The 24,853-nt window shown below is 48.7% G+C and overlaps 1 long non-coding RNA gene across 1 annotated transcript in view; it reads right to left on the minus strand.

Annotated features, from left to right (window-relative positions):
- The window catches only part of LOC144579184 (uncharacterized), a 42,502-nt gene extending 19,554 nt beyond the window's left edge, over positions 1–22,948 (minus strand). The window contains exons 1-2 of the long non-coding RNA XR_013526154.1: positions 22,794–22,948; positions 10,020–10,159 (exon numbers count right to left, since the gene is read on the minus strand). This is a non-coding gene — a long non-coding RNA (uncharacterized LOC144579184). The remainder of the gene's footprint in view (positions 1–10,019; positions 10,160–22,793) is intronic.
- Positions 22,949–24,853: the final 1,905 nt, after the last annotated feature.

The following is a 24,853-nucleotide window of genomic DNA, read 5'->3' on the forward strand; positions in this document are numbered from 1 at the left end:
TGTGATGGTGTGTGCCTGTTACCCCAGCTACTTGGGGGGCTGAGCCAGGAGAATCACTTGAACCCAGAAGTTGGAGGCTGCAGTGAGCCAAGATCATACCAATGCACTCTAGCCTGGATTACAGAGTGAAAATCTGTCTCAAAAAAAAAGTTATCTTGGATGCTGGATAATAACAAAAGCCTGTAGTTCTAGACAGAGTCCCAGAGTACCAAAGTGATTCGGCCTCATGCTATGTAAAGTGAAACCTCACTTACACTAGGCTGTAACTGATCTACATGAAATAATAGGACTTGGAGGAAGCTTGGCAATCAAGAATCACGAACCCCGTGAAGTGTACCTCGTCATGATTAGACTAGGTTAGATGCCACCCCTAGCCATCTAAAGATCTTTTACAGCATCAGTCATGGAGGAAGAGAAGGAAGCATGAGCTTTATAGTTAGAATGATCCACATTTGGGTCCAGTTTAGACTATTTACTAACTTTGTGACCACGGTCTGGTTACAGAACTTCAATTTCCAATTTCCTTAAATGTGAAAGGAGAGTAGCAACAGCCTTGAAGCGGTGTTGCAAAGATGAAACTGTATACGGAAGACCTGCTGGAGAGGCCGCCACCCGATAGCTGCATGGGCCAACGTAACGATTACTTTACTATCACAAAGACAACCTGTGTACGCATCTGTCATGGCGAGGCACGAAAAACAGTGAAAAATAGTCCTTCATGAACCACATCCTACTGTAGTCACCCGCCTCTGTAGACCCATCTACGTTCCATAAGGATCGCCTTTGTGAATTGTTTTAGCCAACAAAACATGCCCAAGTGGGGACGGAGGAGGGTGGGTGAGAAGGGTTAATGGGTACAAAAACACAGTTAGAATGGATAAGATTTAGTATTTGGTAGCACGACAGGGTGACTCCAGTCAACAATAATTTATTGTACTTTTTAATTAATTAATTAATTAATTTTGAGACGCTAAAGAGTATAACCTTGGACTTGCTAAGAAGGACATGGGGCTGATGTTTCTGAGAGGGCTGCCTTTAGAAGACCGCCTCTAGAACCTGAGTAGATTATCTACCATATCCTTGCTCCCACACTGTCTGCACTGACTCATTCCTAGCCTCTGCCTCCACAGGTTCTCTATTGGATGGAGAGTAACAACATTCATTATAGCATTCCCGATCAGAAATCTGGACATTTGTCTAGACCTTGCTGTTTTTCAGCCCCCAGATTCAGTTAGAAACCATCCCACCGTCATCCTCTCTATCAGCTCCATCAATTCGTGAGTGTTTCCTCTGTGAAAGACAACTCTATGAGATAGAGCTGCTTTTTATTATCATGCCTGCTTTACATAGGAGCTCATTAAAGCAGAGACTTGCTCCAGGTCAGAGACTTGCCAAAGGTTACAGCTAAGATGTCAAGAAGGTGGGATGAGTTCCAAGCACCACCCCATACTGCCTCTCTGTAGTGATTATTACTAAAATATTTCTTGACCATGTCCCCTGCCCCCATCTCCACTTCCTCTTCCACTGGGGGATCACCCCACCGCTTTCTCTACTCCTTAGCTAAATCTCCCCATGCAACATTTCTCCACACAGCCTCCAGGGTGAACTTTCTAAGATGTCAGTCTGACCAGCTGCTTCTGTGAATGGCTCCCCCCAGGTTTGCAGGGTGAATTCCAAAGAGCAGCCAGCACGCAATCTGTCCATCAACATGCCCCTGCTGTCACACCTGCAGAATGGCTCGGAGTTCCCCAAATACACCAGCTCTCGTGTCTCTCCATGTCGCTGTCTTCTCCCATCATATCCCCACTGCCACCATTGCTCCCTCCACCACCAAGGACAACCCACCCTGACTGGGCTTCCTCCAGCTTCCCGTCTTTGGGAAGCATTCCTAGGCCTTCCAATCTTTCTGTTCCACTACTTAAAGCTTAGACCTATTCTAACGCACATCACAACATAGTACGCGTGTGTATTTCCAGAACTCTAAGTGTGGGCACTCCCTGGTCGGATCTCTGCCTCTTATCACAGCTCCTGACTCTTATTAGATGCTCAGCACTGTTTAACAATGGATGGATGCTGTTTTCTTTTGCTGAAAGATAATTACCTCTCACCCACCCCAGCACCCCCGCAAACTACATTTTTTGTCTCAATCCTGCAAATTAGAGGATATCATTTCTTCTATCAGCGATCGTTTCAGAAATGTAAAGATTAATACTCACGACGAGCAGCAAATGTTTCATCCTTAAGGTGCCACAGGAACAACATTTGCTAATTTGTATTTGCATTTGAAATTGAAACACAAATTGGCACAAGAACTATTACACATCCCGGCTAATTAATGTTCTAAAAATGAATTATGCAAATCAGCCTCAACAGGCCTCAGAAGCTCTTTCCATGTATAATAAATGACTTGGAATGTGAACCTTGTTTAAGGGTTGGTTCTGACAAGGGTTATGTAGTGGAAAGGGCACAAGCTTTGGAGTCAGACTCAGCACAATCTCCTTGGGCCTCAGTTTCTCTGTCTGTGAACTGGAAATGAGAATGCCTGCCTCGCAGGGCTTCAAACAGGACCAAAGAGATGACCGTGGCAGAGTTCTTGGCCTAAAGTAGTTGCTTCTCAATGTTTCCTTTGACCGTTGGATCCTTCAGGACATCCTCCCTCGTCCCTCACTGCCCCTTCCCCAACTTTGTTTCTAGCAGCGGTCTCGCCTCAAACACCCGACCATGCCCCCCATTGCCCTAACGCTGTGTGTGTTTTCATCTCATGCACCAGGAGTCCACTGAACCATGTGAACATCGAGCTTGGCCAGAGCATTTCTTAGGCCTTGGGAAGGGAATGTCAGAGCAGCTGGAGGGGGGCCTAGTGGCTGCTTGGGTGGCAGAGCCGGCAGCAGTGGGGATCTGGGCCACCGTCTGTGTGGTCTGCATACGGCTCTGATAACCCATCATCCAGGCCATTTGCATCTCACGGCTCAGCTGGCCTCGACCTGCGCCACGAGCCCATCTGCACAGCACAACGTCATAGCAGAGACCGGGGCCACATGGCCCAGAAAGGACTTGGGACCTGAGCCCCCCGCTGGCAGGTCTGATGATGGCCAGGAGGATGAGAAACAGCACATTCAGATCCCTCAAGGAGCCCAGCAAGAATAGCGTTGAGTCTTGAACTCATCCCTCACTCTTGCTTCCAATAGGGTGAAAGAAAGCTCTGTCGATTCCTGCCTGTCAGTAGTGACTATTACCATGATGCAAATACTAGCAACATCAATCACAGAGGAGGATGCTGGAGCAGAGGAGAGCCCGCTGAGCGTGCTCGTGGCGGCACTGGAGCCCGGAGCCAGTGACTCTAACGCTGATGCTGTCTCCACAGGCGCCGGGGCCGCATCGCCCCAGAGTCCAATTTCAGTCCTGTTCATCTCACCACCATGACACCTGGAGAGCAGTGAGCCTGGGGCAGTGGGTCCTGAGCAAATGTCCCCAGCTGTCACCTGCACTGCAGAGGAGCCTACGAACGGTCAATGCCAGCATTTTCCCACGTCCCCTGAATGGGCCCAGCAAAGCCTTGTCCTTCCCAGCGTCACTGCGGACCCTCTTTGCTCCCATGGCTGCAGCCCAAAAGCTACAGGGGAACATTTAATTACACCACTGTGCAAACTGCTTGCACTAGTGACCTGTGGTTGCCAACCTCGGGGCTCCCAGAGCAGCCTCTCCACCTGTCTCTGAACAGCTCCCTCCATTCCTTAAAGATGAGTCTAAGCCTGTATCCCAAGCACTCAGCTCAGCTCCCACCCCACTCTCACAGATGCCCTCGCCTCCTATGACATCAAGAAGAGTGGGCTACCAGACAAGGTCCTTTTCAACTCTCCCCAAGGGTCCCTGTGTGCCTGCTCAACTCTTCCACCTTCATCCTGGTCTTCCTATCTTCCCACCACCTCTGGAATATTGACCAACACACAGATACACACAGAGACACACACATAGACACACACACACACAGAGACAGGGACACACATAGATACAGACACACACACTCATAGACACACAGCTACACATACACACACAGATACAGACACATACACAGAGATACACACAAAGATGCAAACATACAGACACACACACACGGGCACACATAGACACAGACACACAGACACTCACACAAAGACATGCAGAGATAAACACATGGTCACAGACACACACACTCATACACATACAGACACACACACAAACACAAGATACAGACACACACAGACAGTAACACATACAGACACAGATACACACTCAGACATATACACACACAGACACACATAGACAGGGACACAGACACACATACACACACAGATACAGACACACACAAAGACACAGAGACAGAGACACAGAGACACACACTCATAGACATATACACAGACACATACAGATATATACACAGATACCCACAGATACACACATATACATAGATGCACACAAAGACACACAGAGATACAGACACAAAAAGAGAAACACAGTTATAGACATGCGCACAAACACAGACACACACAAACAGGGACACAAACAAACATACACACAGACATGGACACATATACAGAGACATACACACAGACATACACACTCTCAGACACAGACACACACATAGACACAGAGACATACACTCACAGGCAGAAACATATATAAACAAACACAGACAGCCAGACACACACACATAGATATACATTCACAGACACAGACATACACACAGAGACACATGCACTCAGACACACAGACAGAGACATGTACTCACAGACACACAGACACATAGATACATAGAAACACATACACAGACACACCGACACATACACACAAAGACACACACATAGTCACAGGCATACACACAGATACACACAGACACAGACACACATTCAGACACACAAACACAGATACAGACACAAACACAGAAACAGGCACACTTTTAGACACACAAAACACAGACACACACACAGACAAACATACACATGGAGACATGGAGAGAAACACACAAGCATACACACATACCAACACAGAGAGTGAGACAGACACACACAGATACATCCACATGGACACACACACACACACACACACACACACACACCCCGTTCCTTTAACTGCTTCCTCTCTTCCAGGCCCTCTCCTCCAGGAGGCAGTGGGCTCAGATGTCCTCCACCCTGAAAGACTCTTTCCTTGACCCCATATCTCTATCGTCTAATTTCTCTCTCTCATTTTTCAGCAGGCAAAAAAGAGTAGTCTACACTCTAACTTGGGTTCCACAGATTCCCAAGTTGCTGATGTTCTTAGATCCAACGAGCATACAATCCCCCAAACCACCAGGGACCACTTACCCATGAGAACCAGGGGAACAGTTTCAGTCCTCGTCTCACAGCACGCCTCCACCCAGGCTCTGGCTCTGTTGACCACTTGCTCAGTCTTGAAGCTCTTTTGTTAGAGTTCTTGAAGTCAGACCCCCTGGGATTGCTTCCTTTTCAGTGAGCAGTCCCGCTGGCCGTCCCTCAAACAGAACTGCCTGCTCAGCTCTGCCCTGGAACAATGTTCTCTTGCCCTAAAAGCTCACTCTTGGTTAGTTTGTTAACAGTTTAGACGGGGCGGGGTTTGGTGGCTCACACCTGTAATCCCAGCACTTTGGGAGGCCGAGGCAGGCGGATCACAAGACCAAGAGATCGAGACCATCCTGACCAACATGATGAAACTCCGTCTCTACTAAAAATACAAAACTAACCAGGCGTGGTGGTGCATGCCTGTCGTCCCAGCTGCTCAGGAGGCTGAAGCAGGAGAAAAGCTTGAACCCAGGAAGCAGAAGTTGTCGTGAGCCAAGATCTTGCCACTGCACCCCAGCCTGGCGACAGTGAGACTTCATCTCAAAAAAAAAAAAAAAAGTAGATGGGTGACTCCCATCCTCCATTCCCAGCTGTGATCCACCCTAATTCCAACTCGGATGGCCAGCTGCTTGCATACAGCTCCACAGGATGGGCCACTGGCCTGCCATCCACCTCTGCACGACCAACATTGAACCCATGGTGACTCCTGTGCCCCTGTGTACTTTGTGTGAGGTGGAGCAAACAAGAGGCCCCTTCAAATTCCCTCCAATCCCTACATCCAAACCAGAGCTGACTCCTTCTAGGAGCCCCACCAGCCTCCCCTCTCCTTTTACCACTGCCCCAACTCAAGCCCTTCTCACCTCCCCGCTGTACTCTCTGCAACACCCACCAGGCTGGCCACCCTACTTCCCGCCTCTTCCATGACAGTTCATCCCCTGCAATAGGCTACTCCCCTCCCCGGGCCCCCACCCCCGTTCAATGTCTCTTGGAGGCTCCACATTGCCTCTGAAACAAAGCCCGACCTCCCAGCCACTGTGTGAAGGACCTCCATGACCTCCCGACCCATGGCTTCAGCCACCCTTTTGCAGCCCCTCCCCTTTCTCACACTTCACACCCCAGCCACACTGAGCTGCCTCAGAACATCACACCTCTGAACATGGTCCTGTCTGGACCTGCTTTAGAGGCAAGTCAGAGAATTCTCTTCTAGCCTGCTTCAAGGCACAATGGCAGAAGGAGATCAGACAGAGAAGTTTTCCTGCTTCTGCCATTTTCTCAAATACCAAGGTGTCATATTCGTGGGTAGCATATCCTGAACCCATCGCTTGTTAAAAGTGAAAAATCTGGAGGGCAGAGAAGACCCTCCCAAAAAAGCGGCTCTTCCTCCCATGCCTCTAGCCTGACCCGGTGAATCCTGCCTCAGATCCTTTAACCACCGCTGTGCTTGAATAACCATGGCATTGACAATGAGGATCCGTATCCTCTCTACCTAATCAGGCATCCAAAATGTAACTTTACCATATAGCAGAGAACATTTGAGATAGAGGAACGCTGACTTCGAGATCATCTAGCTCACCTCCACAATTTAGAGATTTATGAATAGATAAATCAATAACATGCCGAGAGGAGAAACAATTGTATCAAAGGCCACCTTGATGTCAGCAGAGTGAAATTCGAACCCAGATAGCCAGGCTTTTGGTGTGGAGTTCTCTCAGCATCTCAGAAGCTAGCTGTTTCTAAAGGATTCACATCCCCAAAGGACGCAGAATTAAAACAGGCAGAAAGGCAATCCATGCATAAAGAAAGCCAAAATAAATCATTCTCCCCCACCAAAAAAAGAAGGAGAAGAAGCCGCAAAACAAAACAGGCAAACTCATGACCTTGGGGCTTCATTCCAAGTTTTTAAAGGCTTCAAATCAAAAGTTATTACATAAGACCTAGTTTTTATTAAGTTTAGCCTTAAAATGAAAAACGAGAATCTGCTGTTATCATCCCTTGTTTTACCATCCATTTATTCATTCATTCACCAAGTCCATCCTGAGCACTCGTCCTGCACCAGATTCCCTGCCAGGCACTGACTCAGAGAGGATGGCACGAAGTCACTGCCTGGGGTATCTCATAGCCCAGGAGGAGGGTGACCCTTAGCTGGAGAAACAGGAGACAAATCAGAACCTACCAAGTGAAGCAGAGCCTAAATATGTGCTCCGGGAATTCAGAGAAAGAAAAACGAAAGCCTGTCCGAGCTGGTACCCAGGCACTCAAGACCACTGCATGTTGAAGGATGTAAAAGCCCCCTGGGGCTTTGCTGCTGGGCCTTGTCATTGAAGGCTGGTTCCAGCATTTGCGCCTGACGCAGAGCTGAACCTCCGCATCAGTGACGCAACAAAGGGGAAGTCAGATGCAGGTGAGTCAAAGGCAGCCATGCGGCCATAGGGGGTTTCTGCCCCTTGGCCAGTCAGTCTGACAGGGACCCACCCCTTTCACAGGCTGAAATTAAAGACTCAACGGAACATTGAGAACTAGAGGTGAGAGCAGATGTCAGGAGTGTGACTATTGGGACAAATTAAGGGTTTATTCAAAAGACGCTCTGGAGGGTGTAGCTCCAAGACCTTGGGGCCAAGGCCATCAGCATGGCAATCTTGTCTTCGTAAGTTGTACATATAGAAGTAAGGGTGGCAGTATGAAAGGTGCCATCCTGCTGCACGCAGTGACGATCCTGACCTGAATACACAGAGCCCCCACGAGATGGTGGCACCAGTGGCAAGGCTAAGATCGACAGTACCTTTGGCTAGCCTTCTGCTTCTAGATTAGAGGAATTTCCCAACCTCCTCCTGAGGAAGAAGGTCACATGCCAAGGACATACTGCAAGTCCTTAACTGCTGCAGGTTTCATCTATACAAACAGGCATCAGCATCTTTGTCTCTTGAGTGCAGAGACTTTGGTCCCTTTCCACTTATTCCTTTAATTGAAAAGTTCAAGCTAAAGGACTCATTCATGTGTTATTTAAATTGAAGTAACAGAATGAAGATAAAAAGTATCTGCTCACAATCTTGGTACTAGGGAAGTTCCCTGCGATGGAGAGAGCTGCCCCCTGTCACACCAACCCTTGTTACATGTCTCAGATGTACAAAGAAGAGATAAGCCTTGGGGTTTTCTGTGCTAGAGAGTAGGAGGGATTCCAGAATTGAAGTATTTTAAGTAGAAATCATACGAGAAAATTAGAAGGTCTCACAAGAAAAGGCGACACTTGAGGTGAGCTTTGAAGGATAGCAAAAACTAAGAGGTATGAAAGTGGAAATACAACATTTGTAGTCAATGTCACATCATTTCATAGTTAATTTTGGAGACAGTACAGTGAAGCGGCAAGAGAATCACCTTTGAAGTCAGACATTGCAGCTTTGAACCCGGTTCCCTTTCTCGCTGCCCATGTGACCTGGGAAGAGTCATCTTATCACTGTGTCCATTACCTCAGCTACACAATGTGGTTTATACCTGCACTCCAGGGCTGCACATTGATCCAAAAGGCATCTAGAATACCTGCTATAAGAGGGGAAAAGGTATCTTTCCTCACCCATCACCAGATTCATAGCTGAGGAACCTAAAACAAAACACTGATTGACAAGAGAAAAACACACGAATTTATATAAGTGTTCACATGACACAGAGCCTTCAGAAATGAAGACCCAAAGAAACCAGAACTGTGGTTTTAGGGACAGGCATGCAGAAGTGTGACTGAGGGACAAGTGTCTTATCTGATGTGTATAAGCTGGCCGGGTACCGTGGCTCACACCTATAATTCCAGTACTTTGGGAGGCTGAGGTGGGCAGATCACCTCCGGTCAGGAGTTTGAGACCAGCCTGGCCAACAAGGTGAAACCTTGTCTCTACAGAGAATATAAAACTAGCCAGGTGTGGTGGCGCATCCCTGTAATCCCAGCACATTGGGAGGCTGAGGGAGGCAGACCACCTGAGGTCAAGAGTTTGAGACCAGCCTGGCCAACATGGTAAAACCCCATCTCTACTGAAAATACAGAAAAAGTTAGCTGGGTATGGTGGTGCGTGCCTGTAATCCCAGCTACCTGGTCGGCTGAGGCAGGAGAATGGCTTGAACCCAGGAGGTGGAGTCTGTAGTGAGCTGAGATCATGCCACTGCACTCCAGCCTGGGCAACAAAAGCAAAAACTCTGTCTCAAATAAATAAATATTAAAAAATAATGTGAATAAACTAGAGGGGAACTCAGTAGGGCCCATTTATCCAGATTATTCTGTGTCTCTGTGTCTTTATTCCTTTCTTCTGGATATAAGGAGGACACCTCTGGACCCACTTTAGAGGAATGTCAGAGAATTTTTCGTGGCCTGCTTAGGGAAGAATGGCAGAAGGTCAGAGAGACTTTCCTGCTTCTGCTGTTTTCTGAAATGCCAAAGTGCTAGCATATCCTGAACCCATAACTGTTAAAAGTGAAAAATCTGGACACAAATCGCCAAAGTTTGAATCCTGCTTCCAATACTGTCTAGCTGGGTGGGCTTTGGCAAGTCCCTTTGCTGTGCCTCCGTTTCCTCAGTAGTCAAACAATGTATTAGCTATGAATGTATTAGATCACTCAACACTCCCACTAATCCTAGGAGGTATCAACCTTCTAATATTAATATCACTTCATATTAAGTGACATCGCACATTAATACAATACCTTTTCTTAGTAGGTTCTTATATGCTGTTAGGATTATTGACTTCTTCAAACATTCAGTGAGTCTCTCTTCCAAGCCAGGTGCTGTCCTATGCACCAGAACTCTGAGGTGACTGCAAGACAATCCCCAAAGGGCTCCCTGCCTGGAACACAAAATGGCACATGTGCCAATAATTGCACAGTGTGAGGGCTTCATACGAGAACTTGTCCCAGCCTAGAGAATTCCTGAAAAGGTGACACTTGAGGTGAGCTTTGAAGGATAGTGAAAACTGTCCAAGAGGGTATGAATGCGGAAATGCTTCCAAAGAGCGGGAGGTAGAATGTGCAGAGACACAGAGGTGAGAAAAGTGGGCTGCACGGGAGCTGAGAGGCTCAGCGTCTGAAGGGAGCTGCGCCTGGTCCAGCCTTGGGAGGATTTGGTTTGGATTTTATCCCAAGTGACCACAAGTCCAGAGACTTGTGTTACAAACCCTCCCAAGAACCAAATCTAACTCCAGAGAATTTGGATGAATTTCCCAATGTATAAAATTAGAGTTTTAAAGAGATGACCCTTGCAGTCCCTCGAAGCTTTGCCGCAATTTAATTATCCCCAGGTCACTCGAAAGAGGCAAACTGCACGCTCCACTCCCCACTTCCCCTAGTACACCTGGGGCAGCGCAGGCTTGGTACTCAAGCAATGCCTTTTCCTCTTCCTGAATCCTCTGAAGTCCTTGCTCGCTCAGAAACCTCTCCTTTTGACAGTTCCCTCACAGTCAGGTTCCAGAAAGCATGCATTTAGGAAACTTATCAGCTCTGAATCTTTATTGTATGTGTTTTCTCATTAAAACACATCAAAAAATGCCTGTGTAGATGATGTCAAGGCTTTTAAAATTCAAAACCAAAATGTAGCCGTCATCTGAATGGTCTCATTCTCAGGCTGCTGAGATCTGGGAGCCTCGTTTGACAGACAACCTGGGACTCTACAAAGTAGAGAACCTGGGAGACAGGAGAGAGCTGCTTCCAGCCTGGCTCCTGAGCCCGATAAAATTAGCCAAAAGATGATCTCCATGGCAACGGGAAATTTGTTTCTTAAAGAAGGTTCGAAATAATGCCTTTGGAAGAAACTCCGCGGCAGATAGAATATTCTCAGATTACACAGAAATCGTGTCTATGCCAACAAAATGACAGGCCAGGCGGCTCAATTATCTGGATAATTTAGGTCTGAACCAGTGATTTGTAAAAGAATAGGAGGCTTTTAAGACCTGAAGAATGGAATGCAGCAGGCCTGGGCCCAGACTCGGGGGAATGCGAAGCCCAGCCTCCCCCAGGAGCTTTCTCTGCTGGTCTCAGGACTCCGAACCGGACTCGCAGGCTCAGGGTGTGGGCCTCTGTCGGCTACTTTCCAAGAAGCAATGAGACCTGCTTGGAATTCTTAGAGGGATTATCGGGAAGTTGCTGGCAGCGGGGGTTGGGTGCTGGAGGAAGGAACCGGCAGAGAGACCACTTGTCTCAGGTGCTGCAAGGGAGGAGCCCCCCATCCCCTGCCTCCCCCCAGCCACGCCATCCCCTCTCCCTGTTCTGCCCCTGCCCTTCCTTCTTCTCTCCGTCATTATAGATCCTTCATTCTATCCCTCCTTGGAACATCAACAGCCACTTTGTATACTGAAATCTATTTGACTTGGATCCATTTTGCAGGGAGACAGCATAGTGTGGCACTGACGACGTCGCCAGGCGGTGCAGAGTCAAACTCTTCACTACATGCTGGCCATGTGGGCTTAAACTCTTCGTGTCTCAGTTCCTCGACCGTAAAGAGGAAGCGGAATTGAGGTGGGTATTAGATGAGTTAGTGTATGTGGACATACAGAACAGTGCCTTGCGCGGAGAGCCATCTAAGCATTCGATCCAAAACTCTCCAGTCCCTACAAAGGCTAAGCTGAGATCCCGGATGCAGAGGGACCATGGTAGTTCCTGGATTACGAGCTCCCTCACTGAATCGTTGGAGAATTCTAGATGGAGGGAAATGCCACTTGCCATCCAGCCTCCTTGTTATGCGATAAGAAACTGATGCCCAGAGACGGACACCAGCGTGGCATTTCTGCCAACACACAGCACTGAGGATGTCCTTGTGACAAGCAGTGAGCAGCAGATACTAAGTCTCTGGAGACTGGGAGGTGAGGGACCCTGTCCTGAAGTTTTGAGCTCCCCGCAGCTCCGGACTCTGGCTGGGCTGGGCCAAGGCTCGGTCAGCATCTAAGCATCTAACCTCCTTTTGGCTTTGTTTGTTTATTTATCTGTTTGTTATTTAATGCATGAAGGAATCCCGCAGGCAAAGATAAGAATCCCAATGGCCCCATTAACCCTTTCCAGCAGCTCAGCCTAAAAGTTATGTCCCCTGAAGAGTTCCTTTTAGTAGTTCTGCCCGGTAATAAATTCTGAGACGACACGGTGTGGGGATTCCACAGACCAGTCCTTGGGATGCCTCAATGGCTGCAGACCCCAGAGAACTGGTGAGCTTTAGAAGCAAAGCGGGAATCCAGCCACGTGCTTCTCAGCTTCGTAAATCAGCCAAGTTACTTAACCTGTTTCTTCATCGTGAAGCATAACAGTATCCACCATGTACCAAGCACTTAGTATTTGCCAATAACTGTGTAATGGCTTTACACATATTATCTCATTTAGTTCTCACTATTTTAGAGGAGAAGACAGGGGCACAAAAAACTTACTCACGACTGAGCAAATAACTTGCCCAGAGGGTAGATTCACTTACTGGTTAATAAGTAAATAGCAGAGCTTGGGCAATTATCCTCGGGCCCTCCTGGTTGTGAGAACTAAGTTTTATAACGTTTGGGCTCACCGCGGGAGGCGGCAAATGTTACTTCTTTCCTTCTCTCCCAGAAGCTCTGGACGTGGTCCAGAGAAGTGACCTGCACTCTGCCTCCCGTCCTCCTTTCCTTCCACTCTTCCTTCTTTCCTTCTTTTTTCTCGGTCCCCTGTTTTATTTATTCAGCCAACATTTGTAGAAAACATTCTCAGAATTCTACACCAGTTTCCTTCTGAACAACTCAGCCTACAAAACTGAACCAGGCAGGGCCGTCCCTGCCCCTAGGCAGCGGGCAGTCTAGTCTTTTGTTGTGCAAGGTTGGCTAATTCCATGGGAACAAAAACGAAAAGAGGGCCCAGATCTCAAATTTCCATTTTGTTTTGTTGTCAATCCCAGAAGAAAGACCATTCACTTTTTGAGCACCTCCCACTGGTGAGGTGTTCTCTGTTCACCCCATTTGATCATTATAGCCAACCTTTGAGAGCTGGTATTACGCTTATTCTTATTTTTTAAAAAAGAAATTGAGACCTGGGCTTCTCAGGAGCTAGCCCCCGATACACAATGAGCAAGAAGCCTCAATGGACTTAAGATCGCTCCTCTGCAGTCCACTCTAAGCCCCAGACTTCTCAACGTCCTTGTTTCTGGACTAACTTTGCAAATGGAGACTCCGACGTCTAGACACTTTTCTCTTTTTTAAAAATATTTTTTTGGATGGCCGGATGCCGGGCCTCACGTCTGTAATCCTAGCATTCAAGAGGCCAACGCTTGAGTCTAGGAGTTCGAGACGAGTCTGGGTAACAAAGTGAGATCCCTTCTCTTAAAAAATAAAATAAGTTTGAAAAGTGTTTTTATTTGCAAAATCTAAATAGCCACAGATATTTCCCCTGGCAACCATCCTTCTTATAAATTCTCCCACTCGGTCCCTCAGTGCAGCTAGGAGGTGGGTATGCTGGGGATCCCTAGCCTGCACCCCCTTCTGCCCAGAGCATGCTTGGCATTTGCCCGGCCCAGCTGCAGCCTCGGAGCTCACCCTAGATTTACGGCAGCTCACACAGCTGCTTCAGCCAAGGTGAGGCCTTCCTCTTTAATGGTGTCGTTTACAAGTCAATAAAGCCAGGATGCAGTGCTGTTTCCGCCGCAGGTCCCACCTCTCAGAGCTCCGTTGTCTCACCGAGCAGTCTGGGTGCTAGGAGGCCAGCTCTGGGGACTCTTTTTCTCCCATAATGGCTCTGCTCCCACCTCAGCCCCAGAACTGGCCAGCCATAAAGGCTTCCCACCCCCAGGAGGGCAGAGTTCAAAGCCCGGCTCCCCGGGATCCTCAACCGCCAGCCCTTCCCTGCTTTATGGCTCCTGCGGCCACTGGGGTCTTATCTCCTGTGCTGAGATAAAGGCTCTCAGAAAGCCCCAGCCCCTCAAAATGCCTCGGCCCCTGGGCTCAGGCTCCCCACTGTTCTCTGGGATCTGATCAATCAGCTGGAGGAAAGTGGCCTTTTCAACCCACTGAGATAATGCCCCTCTGGGTGTGGGGGTTTCCCTGAATCTGACCTGCAGGGGCTCTGCCTAGGGGGAAGCTGGGACACCGCCCAAGACCTCCCAGCGGAGGATTTCCAAGCCTGGGAGATAAGGAGGTGAGAGAAGATCGAAGCTTAATGGGCCCAGGCCTGTGGGAAAGGGGGAGCAATCCAAGGGACACAGAGCAAGGCCAGGGGTCATTCACCTGACCACTAGTTCAGGGAGCATGGCAGAGAGCCTCCTGTGCGCCCAGGGCTGTGCTCCATGCTGTGTGCTCAGCATGGGACAGAAGAAGTGGAATCTGCTGGGCAAAGAGGCCAGGGACATTTACAGAAGCCAGGCAGTGAAGAAGAGGCAGCTCTGGGCCCATCCCCAGAGTGCCTGCAGTGGGGGTGCACCGTGGGTCCTTACAGGGCATGGGACAGCTGGCTGCTCCACCCCTTCCTCCTAGCATGTGCCTACACCAGAGACTGGCGGTCCCTGGAAGCCCTGTGGTGAGGGCCTGGTCACCAACCCATCAAAGTCCAGGCTGAGGCAGGCTGTATTGGGTGAACCCCAACCCAGGAACTGGGACGACCAGTAGAAGTACCACGAGCCCAGGGAGTCAGGAGTCTAAGCAGGGATGCTTCTCCTTCGCACACACACTAGCCTGCAAACATCCCACGGGTCCTGCAGCCCCAGCACTTACTCTGTAAGTAAAAAGGCAGCAAGAGCCTCACCGCTCAGAATAAAAACACTCAGGCCCAGAGGAGTTTAATTGACAACAGCTAACATAAGGCCACCACTAGTGTACTTGGTCCCTTCGTGTGAACTACAAAAAAGGCACCCCTGTGGGGTCGGTGCAGCCCCGGGGGTATGGCTTGTAGACAAACAGCACTTTTGTAAGAAGGAACAGGAACCCTTTCCTCTGGTCAGATGCAGAAACGCACCCAGGCCCTCAAGTTGTCAGGGAAAGTGAAGAGTGAATGTCAGCCTCCTGGGTTGGGCACCCCTGTTCAACTAACTATGGCTACGCTGAGCTCATAAGAGAAAGTGCCCCCTCCACATAAGACCAGGTTAGAGGCAGAGAAGCCTGCGGGGGCTTCTGCGTCGGGCACACGCACAATTCACTCCCAGCCTCTGTGGCACCAGTAACCAGCATTGCAGCTGTGGGCAACCCACCATTCCTGCATCTGTAGACTATGGTGGAAAATACCTACTTCCCAGGGCTTGGCAAAGATTGAAGAGTAAGTGGCTGTTCTTACGACTCCACTGCTGCAGGAGCAGGCGCTGAAGGATCCCCAGAGCCTTGGATGTTTCCTTCCTTCCTCACTTAGAGAAATGGCTTACTTGTTTTCTGCCAGAGTATAATTACAGTGTGATGGCCCATTCTCCAGACCTGACTTAGTGAAGGAGGAAGGAAGTCCAGGCCTTTTTCACCTCAAACTCCCTGCTCGGAGATGTCATCTGGGACTGACTAATTTGCTGCAGCAGCCGACAACTGCCCTGTGTTCAGATCAAGCCACTCGGGGCTGCCCTTGTCACCATCTCAGCCACTGTTCTCAGTCCTGACCCGCAGGACACCCATCTTCGCCATGGTCCTGTGAGTTCGTGGCGGAAGGAGGAAGGGAGGTCTAGCCACACACTCTGAGAAGCACATGAGGGTCGTTTCATCTGATGGCCGCTCTCATCACGAGTGTGTCTGCAAAGTCAGCCCTTCTGTGTCTCTCTCTGGGGGGCCAGTGCAGAGCTCTGCACCAGAAAAACACTTGCAAAAGCCTCAGAATGACCACGGACCCATCAGCAGGGAACCCTGAACTTGTCCACCTGCTTCAGAGCCCAGCTTGGTGGCTCACGGTATCCAAGGAGGACCAGCGGCTTTGCTCCAGAGAAGTCCCGGAAGAGTTGTTTTCTTTTTGTTTTTTCTTTTTTTGGAGACAGAGTCTTGCAGCGTCACCCAGGCTGGAGGGCAATGGCACCATCTCGGCTCACTGCATCCTCCACTTCCTGGGTTCAAGCGATTCTCCTGCCGCAGCCTCCTGAGTAGATGGGATTACAGGGGCCGTCCACCACGCCCAGCTAATTTTTTGTATTTTTAGTAGAGATGGGGTTTCACTGTGTTGGCCAGGCTGGTCTTCAATGCCTGACCTCATGATCCATCCACCTCAGCCTCCCAAAGTGCTAGGATTACAGGCGTGAGCCATCTAGCCCAGCTGAGAGTTGTTTTCATCAAGTTAAAGGAAGGAGACACAGCTCTTAGACCAGCCCCGATCTACGACCTGGATGGAGCACGTTCCTCTGTACTCTGCAGCAAACTCATCTATAAAACAAAGAAGACTTATGACTGAGAGGTTGGCCAAACATGGTGGCTCATACCTGTAATCCCAGCACTTTGGGAGGCCAGGAGTTCTGGCCAGAATCACTTGAGTCCAGGAGTTCAAGACCAGCCTGGTTAATATAGCGAGAACTCACCTCTATTTAAAGAAAAAAAGTCTGGCCACAGTGGCTCCCACCTGTAATCTCAGCACCTGAGGTTGGGAGTTTGAGACCAGCCTGACCAACATAGAGAAACCCTGTCTCTACTAAAGTAGCCTGTAATCCCAGCTACTTAAGAGTATGAGGCGGGAGAATCCCTTGAACCTGGGAGGTGGAGGTTGCGGTGAGCCAAGATTGCCCCACTGTACTCCAGCCTGAGCAACAAGAGTGAAACTCTATCTAAAAAAAAGAAGGAAGGAAGGAAGGAAAGAAGAAAGGAAGGGAGGAGAGAGGGAGGGAGGGAGGGAAGAAGGAAGGAAGGAAGGAAGGAAGGAAGGAAGGAAGGAAGGAAGGAAGGAAGGAGGGAGGGAGGGAGGGAGGGAGGGAGGGAAGGAAGGAAGGAAGGAAGGAAGGAAGGAAGGAAGGAAGGAAGGAAGGAAGGAAGGAAGACTGAGAGATTATCATCTCTCAGGGCCTCCTGCACAAAGTAGGTGCTCAATGAATACTTGTTGACTAAAGTCACTGGGTTCCTGTCTCCGCTGCTCTAGACAAAGACTTGATTGCATCTTTCCAAGCCTTTAATTTGCCTCTCTCTGGCTCTTTCATCTTGAGTTTTTGTTATAGGAGTGTTTGTTGCAGAATTGTGGCTTTTGCAAAATGGAAAATTCTAAAAGGTACCGGTCCTGCAATTTCCTTAATCCTGCTGGTATTCCAAGCACAAACTACACAACATGATGCTAATTTCCTCTAAAAATGCCGAGCACTTCTGTCCATCCACAATGGCAGGAAGACAGAGCAGAACCTTGGAATTAGGCAGATCCGAGGTCTTGTCCCTGCATCACTGGGGTCAAGCATTGGTGTTTCTGAGCCTCAGTGGTCTGTTCTGTAGAATGAGGTGAATCTTCACTTTGAAAAGATATCAGAGGCACAAATGAAATTCCTAAAATCCCCGGTACACCATGGGTTGGGTTGAGTTTTTGGCAATGTGAGCTACCTTCTCTTTCTTACTCACTAAGTCAGACTTGGGCAAGTCCCATCTATGGCCTATTTTCTTCTCTGTAAGAGTTTTTCCACCATCAGGCTCTGTCTCATTGCTGTTTCAAAGCCATGAGCCTCTAGAATTACTTGGTAATCATCCCCAACCCCCCCCCATTATGTTCCGTGGACTGAGCAGCAGCCGGGCAATCTGAGACACACTTGAAAGGACAATTCATGATGGAGAACGATTTCTTCATGTGGCTTCCACTTTGCCACTTTGGAGACGCAACTATAGGGACTTTGGGACTCTTTTTATCAAGGAAACATCAGCATCATTACAATCAGAATCATCTTATCTGTTAGGCCCCAGAGCTACAGGACTGGCTTCTCAGCTCTTTAGAGTCCTGCAGAATTTGGGCGCAGTGGCTCATGCTTGTAATTCTAGCATATTGGGAGGTTGAGGCAGGCGGATCACCTGAGGTCAGGAGTTTGAGACCAGCCTGGCCAACATGGTGGAATCCTGTCTCTAGTGAAAACACAAAAATTAGCCAGGCATGGTGGCAGGTGCCTGTAGTCCCAGCTACTCAGGAGGCTGAGGCAGGAGAATCACTTGAACCCAGGAGGTGGAGGTTGTAGTGATCGGAGATGGCACCACTGCACTATAGCCTTGGCAACAAAGCAAGATGCTGCCAAAAAGAAAAAAAAAAAAAAATGAGGCCCTGCAATGCAAAATGAAAACCGCAGGTGAAAGCAGATGACTGTTAAGTCGGTTGTCTGAGAAATGTAAAGCTCTTCCATACGCCACTTCCTTACCTGATGAATATGTCATTTATGAAAATTTCACTACATTTAAAAAAGTTTGTTGATTATATTTCATCACTTTGCATGAGTACCCAAATAGGCTGAGAAAAGTTTTAAAACTTTCTGTGAAAGTGAAGTATCTATAGCTGCATAATTTCAAAGGCAAAATTACAAAAGTTCTTTTTAATTAAAAAAGAAAAAATAGAGCTGCGAATGATGGCTCACGCCTGTAATCCTAACACTTTGGTTAGGTCAAGGAGGGAGTACCATGAGGTCAGGACTTCAAGACCAGCCTGGCCAGTATGGTGAAACCCCATCTCTACTAAAAATACAAAAATTACCCTGGCATGGTGGCAGGTGCCCATAGTCCCAGCTACTCGAGAGTCTGAGGCAGAAGAATCACTTGAACCCAGGAGGCGGAGGTTGCAGTGAGTCAAGATTGTGCCACTGACTCCAGCCTGGACAACAGAGCAAGACTCAGTCTCAAAAAAAAAAAAAAAAAAGGTGATCTCTCCCTCTTGTTGCCCAGGATGGAGTGCAGTGGCACAGTCACCGCTCACTGCAGCCTCCACCTCCTGGGCTCAAGCGATTCTTGGACGTGCCAACACACCAGGCTTAAGCCTTTTCTAAAGCAAAAATAAATAAATGACATCACGAGCAATGTAAGTATATCATAACATATTTGATATGACATTGGGCAGGGTCTCCAAAAATAAGAATGCTGAAGCCTACAGAGATCTTTACAAAGTCCTGATATGGTTTGTCTGCTTCCCTACCATGTCTCATCATGAATTGGAGCTCTCATAATTCCCACATGTTGTGGGAGGGACCGGGTGGGAGATAATTGAATTATCGATTCGGTTCCCCCGCTGCTGTTCTCGTGGTAGTGAATAAGTCTCATGAGATCTGATGGTTTTATAAGGGGAAACCCCTTTCTTTCAGTTGGTTCTTTCATTCTCTCTTGCCACTGCCAGGTAAGACGTGCCTTTCGCCTTCTCTCATGATGGTGAGGCCTCCCCAGCCACATGAAACTGTGAGTCCATTAAACCCCTCCTTCTTTTTTCTTTCTGAGACGGAGTCTTGTTCCGTCATCGGGCTGGAGTGCAGGGGCTCCATCTCGGCTCATTGCAACCTCCGCCTCCTGTGTCCAAGGATTCTCTTGCCTCAGCCTCCTGAGTAGCTAGGATTACGGGCATGCGCCATCACACCCAGCTAATTTTTGTATTTTTAGTTGAGACAAGGTTTCACCGTGTTGGCCCAGGCTGATCTCGATCTCCTGACTTTGAGATCTGCCCACCTCAGCCTCTCAAAGTGCTGGATTACAGGTATGAGCCACAGCGCCCTGCATTTTGTTGTTGCTGTTGAGACAGAGTCTACCTCTGTCACCATGCTGGAATGCAGTGGCTCAATCTCATCTCACTGCACCCTCCACCACCCAGGTTCAAGCGATTCTCCTGCCTCAGCCTCCCAAGTAGCTGGGAATACAGGCATGCACTGCCACACCCAGCTAATTTTTGTATTTTTTTAGTAGAGATGGGGTTTCACCATGTTGGCCAGGATGGTCTCGATCTCCCAACCTCGTGATCCACACACCTCGGCCTCTCAAAGTGCTGGGATTACAGGCGTGATCCACCATGCCTGATCAAACCCCTTTTTCCTTATAAATTACCCAGTCTTGTGTATGTAGCTATCAACAGTGTGAAAATGAACTAATACAAGGCCAGCCCGTCATCTGATCTATTCTGAGGGATCAGGGGTTTCCTGAGGGATTGTGGGATTCCTGATGCCTTCACCAAGAGGTAAGTTCCCACCTGGGCTGCCCAGCAAGCTGCAAAGCTTTTTAGATACTTGCTGACCCAAGCATCAGGTGCCATCTTCAAATGTGGGGCCAACCACCACTTCTCTTCCCAGCCCCTGCTGTGGGGCACTCCAACAGCTCATAACACAGTGGCCATGGGGCCCTGGGTTAATATTTACTCAGTACAAACCATTCTAGAGTCAGAGACAGAAGGCCAAATTAAAGTTGAAACATTAAAAAGCAAATTTCACCCCCTGCATCCATTTTACGATTTTCTAAGACTAGACTGGTTCCCAGGTGTATTTTGCTCACGAGTGGTGTTACCTGGAGCAGAGGAGAGAATTCTGGGTTTGAAACAGGCTATTTAGATCTACTTCCAGCTCTATCAGTTACTGACACTGAAGAAATCTCTGTTCATTCCCTTCTAGACTTGTTTCCACCACTGTAAAATGGGATTGATGATCCCTACCAGGAAACTGTAATGAAATGAGTTCCACTAAGATTTTTGGAACCTGAGAAATACCACACAAAGTAAGGTGCATATACATCATTTGGCCAAGAATTCTTTTTTTTTAACTTTAGGGCAACAATAAAGGAGTCTGGCCAGGCGCGGTGGCTCATGCCTATAATCCCAACACTTCGGGAGGCTTAGATGGGCAGATCACAAGGTCAGGAGTTCAAGACCAGCCTGGCCAACATGGTGAAACCCAGTCTCTACTAAAAATACAAAAATTAGCCAGACACAGTGATACATACCTGTAATCCCAGCTACTCAGGAGGTTGAGGCAGGAGAATCTTTTGAACCTGGAAGCAGAGGTTGCAGTGAGCCAAATTCATTCCACTGCACTCCAGCCTGGGCAATAGAGCAAGACTCTATCTCAAATAAATAAATAAAGGACTCTTGATTGAAATAACATTGGCCTCAGTTAACACTGTAATAGTAAATCTAAGCCTCCATTGAGATGTGGGGTTCATGCTTCTTCTCCTTGAACCTGAGTGGAACTTTCTAACTGCCTCTAGCAATGAAATCGGGCAAAAATAAGTCTGAGTGACTTCAGTTTCCACCGGGTTGTTTATTGGGACCTGGACATTTGGAGCCCCGAGCTTCTAGTGAGGGAGTCTGGCTACGGTAAAGCCATGGTGCTGGAGAGAACACGTGGAGGGGCCACGTGGAATCAAAGAAAGGTACACAGGTGGCCCCAGCTACTAATGTGCAGTACCACTAGGTGGTGAGATCATTGTTTTATTTGTTTAATTCTTTTTTTTTTTTTTTTTTTTTTTGAGATGAATTCTTGGTCTGTCACCCAGGCCAGAGTGCAGCTCACTGCAACCTCCGCCTCCCAGATTCAAGAGATTCTGCTGCCTCAGCCTTTCGAGTAGCTGGGATTACAGGTGGGAGCCACCATGCCCTGCTAATTTTTTGTATCTTTTGTAGAGATAGGGTTTTATCATGTTGCCCAGGCTGGTCTCAAACTCCTGGCCTCAAGTGATCTGCCTGCTTCAGCCTCCCAAAGTGCTGGGATTACAGACACAAACCACTGCGCCCAGCCTCATTGATTCTTTTCATATGCTCACATTTCTAAAATTTCTACAACAAACATATATTAGTGTTAAAAAACGGTTGTTTTTGAATTCCATTTTGTATTTCCATTTTCTCAAAGCATCGCCAGGCTTTGGCTGAGTTCTACATGGAATTCCAACAACCTGACTCTTTGCATAATTCAACAAAATAACTGTTTGCCTCAGAACCCTGACAAGCTGATACTAGCAGGCAGATGCCAGGAGCCGCTGCACACCTCAGTTGAGCTCAGGGAATCCAATGATCAGATTTACCCATAATTAGAGCCACCAGCCCTGCTGCCCCAGCCATGGAGCGAGGTTTCCTGAGCCCTAGTGTCTGTTTTTACACCAGTGCAGAGTGAAATCTCTCCTTTGCTCATTTCTTCCTTCGTTCCTTCATCACATACTGATTGAGCCTTATGTGTCCAGGCACACGGTGAGATGCTAGGGGCACATCTGAGGCCCATGCAAGGTCTCAGTCTCCATGCAGTGAAAAGTACAAATGAAGCCGTGACCTGAGAGTGGCCTAAGTGCCCAGGAGGGGTGCCCTAAGAGCAGTGGGCAGACGGTGCAGAGGCACCCAGCCCAGATGAGAGATTCAAGACACTTTGCAGATAACAGGATACAGTAGCTCAAGCATGAAGGGGCGAAGCCTCATGCACAGATGGAAGAGGACGAGGTTTTAAGCCGAGGGGACAGCACAGACCCAGGTGTTTCTCCTAGAGGCTCTCCGCTCTGCAGCACTGCCGGTGGTAACTCTAGGTCAGCTCCCAAGCCCTGGATGAAGACATCCAACTCACTGTCCCTCTTTCCTTACCAGCCATTTGGTCTTCAGACCCCAGAATCAGCCCAGGATGTGTTCAAGGTGCCCTACCTTAGGGGGCCATGACCTCCTGGCATCAGGACTCAGGGAGACCCTGATAGGGAAGGGGACTCTGCTACACCAAGCTCTGAGAAGCCTCCACATCTAGTCCATTAGAAAGAGCATTGAAGTTGGAATTAGACTTGGGTAACTCCCTGCCCCTCTCTGGAACCTACAGGGTTTCCTTGTCTGTGAAATAAGAAAACAAAGAATCCCCGAGTCACAGGGTATTGTGAAGTCAAATGAGATCATGCACACAAGCCCTGTAGCCACATGGAAATGGAAGATGTGGAGCTGCCCCGCTCCAGCTTGGCTCTGGCTCCGGCTCTGGCTCCGTGCAGCCTCCGACTGTTTACGGAAACCAGCCGCGATGCTGATGTAGTGTGAGGCTTCTGTTTCACGTTGGTGAGCACAGAAAACCTGGAACCATGACCCTGACGCAGGTCTTTGGTTGCCATAGAGTTTCTTGTACTCCTGAACATTGTTCACTAAACCGGCAGGGCAGAGAGAGCTTGTCTTGCTCTGAGACCAATGGCCAAGGTCCAAGATGCTGCTGGTGACACATTTCCCCTGCCAGCCAGCCCCACAACGCTGCCGGCCAGGTAGGGCTTGTGAGACAAGTGCCCTTAATTTGTTCTGACATCCAGCCAGCTAGAGCACCAAGCCTCCAGGCAGCACGAAGAGCTTGTCATGTCTCCCTATTACCCCACTGGAGCAGAGGGCCGGGTCTCTGCCGTGCGCCCCAAAGCTGCTGCCCTGGATGGGTCCTCGTCACTGTGGATAGCAGCCTCAGCCGGCAGCTGGCATGCATCCTTCCACACCACAGCCCATCATCACCAGGAGGCTCTAACAGGAGAGCCCTGCCATGTCCCCAGGGGTCCCTCGGTGCCTCTCCTCAGGACCCTGGACAGGAAGCTCACACTGGCGCCCTCCTGCTCACCAGTCAGTCACACCCTCTGTCCCACCATTTGTTCTACCCAGAGCCAATTCTGACCATTTGTTCCGTCCAGGCCTCAAATGTAACCCCACACCTCCTCTTTCATAGAGCTTGTGCAATCCTTTAAATCTCTGTTAAAGTGTCAACTCCTCCAGGAAGCCTACCTGGAAACACAGGCCTCTCTTTCTCCCAAGAGCCCAGAGTTATCTCTGTTGATCATGCTGTAATGTAACTGCCTGGTACCCACGCGGTGGGACTACCCACTCCCACTTCAGAGCCCTGGGGTGCACTGGGAAGTCTTTGGTAAAATAGAAATGGTGGTTTGTTGGCATAGATATTATGCAATGAGAGGGGATAAATATTAGCAATGAAAGATCCATTAATTTTGTGGGTGCACAGCTTGGAAGGTTGTGCAAAGGTCCTGAGGTCTTGCTGTGTCGCTCCAGGGTACAGGCGGCTCAGATCAGAGCCCAGCCGGCTTCTAGCACTCTGGCTGAGTGGAGTCCAGCCCCTGACGGAGGAAGAGGGTGGAAAAGGCCAAGGGAGTCTTAGGCGCACCATAACTCTCCCAAAAAGATAGAACCTGTTTGGTGTGTGTGTGTGTGTGTGTGTGTGTGTGTGGAAATCGGAACCAGAAAGAATGTGCGGCATTTCCCAGAGAGTGTCCTGGGAAAACCAGTTTTGCCACATGAATTTGGAGATTTCCCCAAATTCTGGCTCTGTGATCAAGAGTTTGGAAAATGATTGTTTGAACAAAATTAAACACGTCCTTTTTCCTGCAGACTTCTCAGAGTCCTCAGGAGAGTACATTGCAAATCTCTGAGAGGGGACTAGAGTGTCAGACTCACCATGCACATCTGGCCACAGTGTCTGGTTTGGATAAATACCTCTTTTTTTTTGTTTTTTGAGATGGAGTTTCGCTCTTGTTACCCAGGCTGGAGTGCAGCGGCTCGGTCTCCGCTCACTGCAACCTCCACCTCCTGGGTTCAAGCAATTCTCCTGCCTCAACCTCCCGAGTAGTTGGGACTACAGGCACACACCACCATGCCCAGCTAATTTTTGTATTTTTAGTAGAGAGGAGGTTTCACCATGTTGACCAGGATGGTCTCAAGCTCTTGACCTTGTGATCTACGTA

Source organism: Callithrix jacchus, chromosome 14 (assembly GCF_049354715.1).
Source record: "Callithrix jacchus isolate 240 chromosome 14, calJac240_pri, whole genome shotgun sequence".
NCBI lineage: Eukaryota > Metazoa > Chordata > Mammalia > Primates > Cebidae > Callithrix > Callithrix jacchus.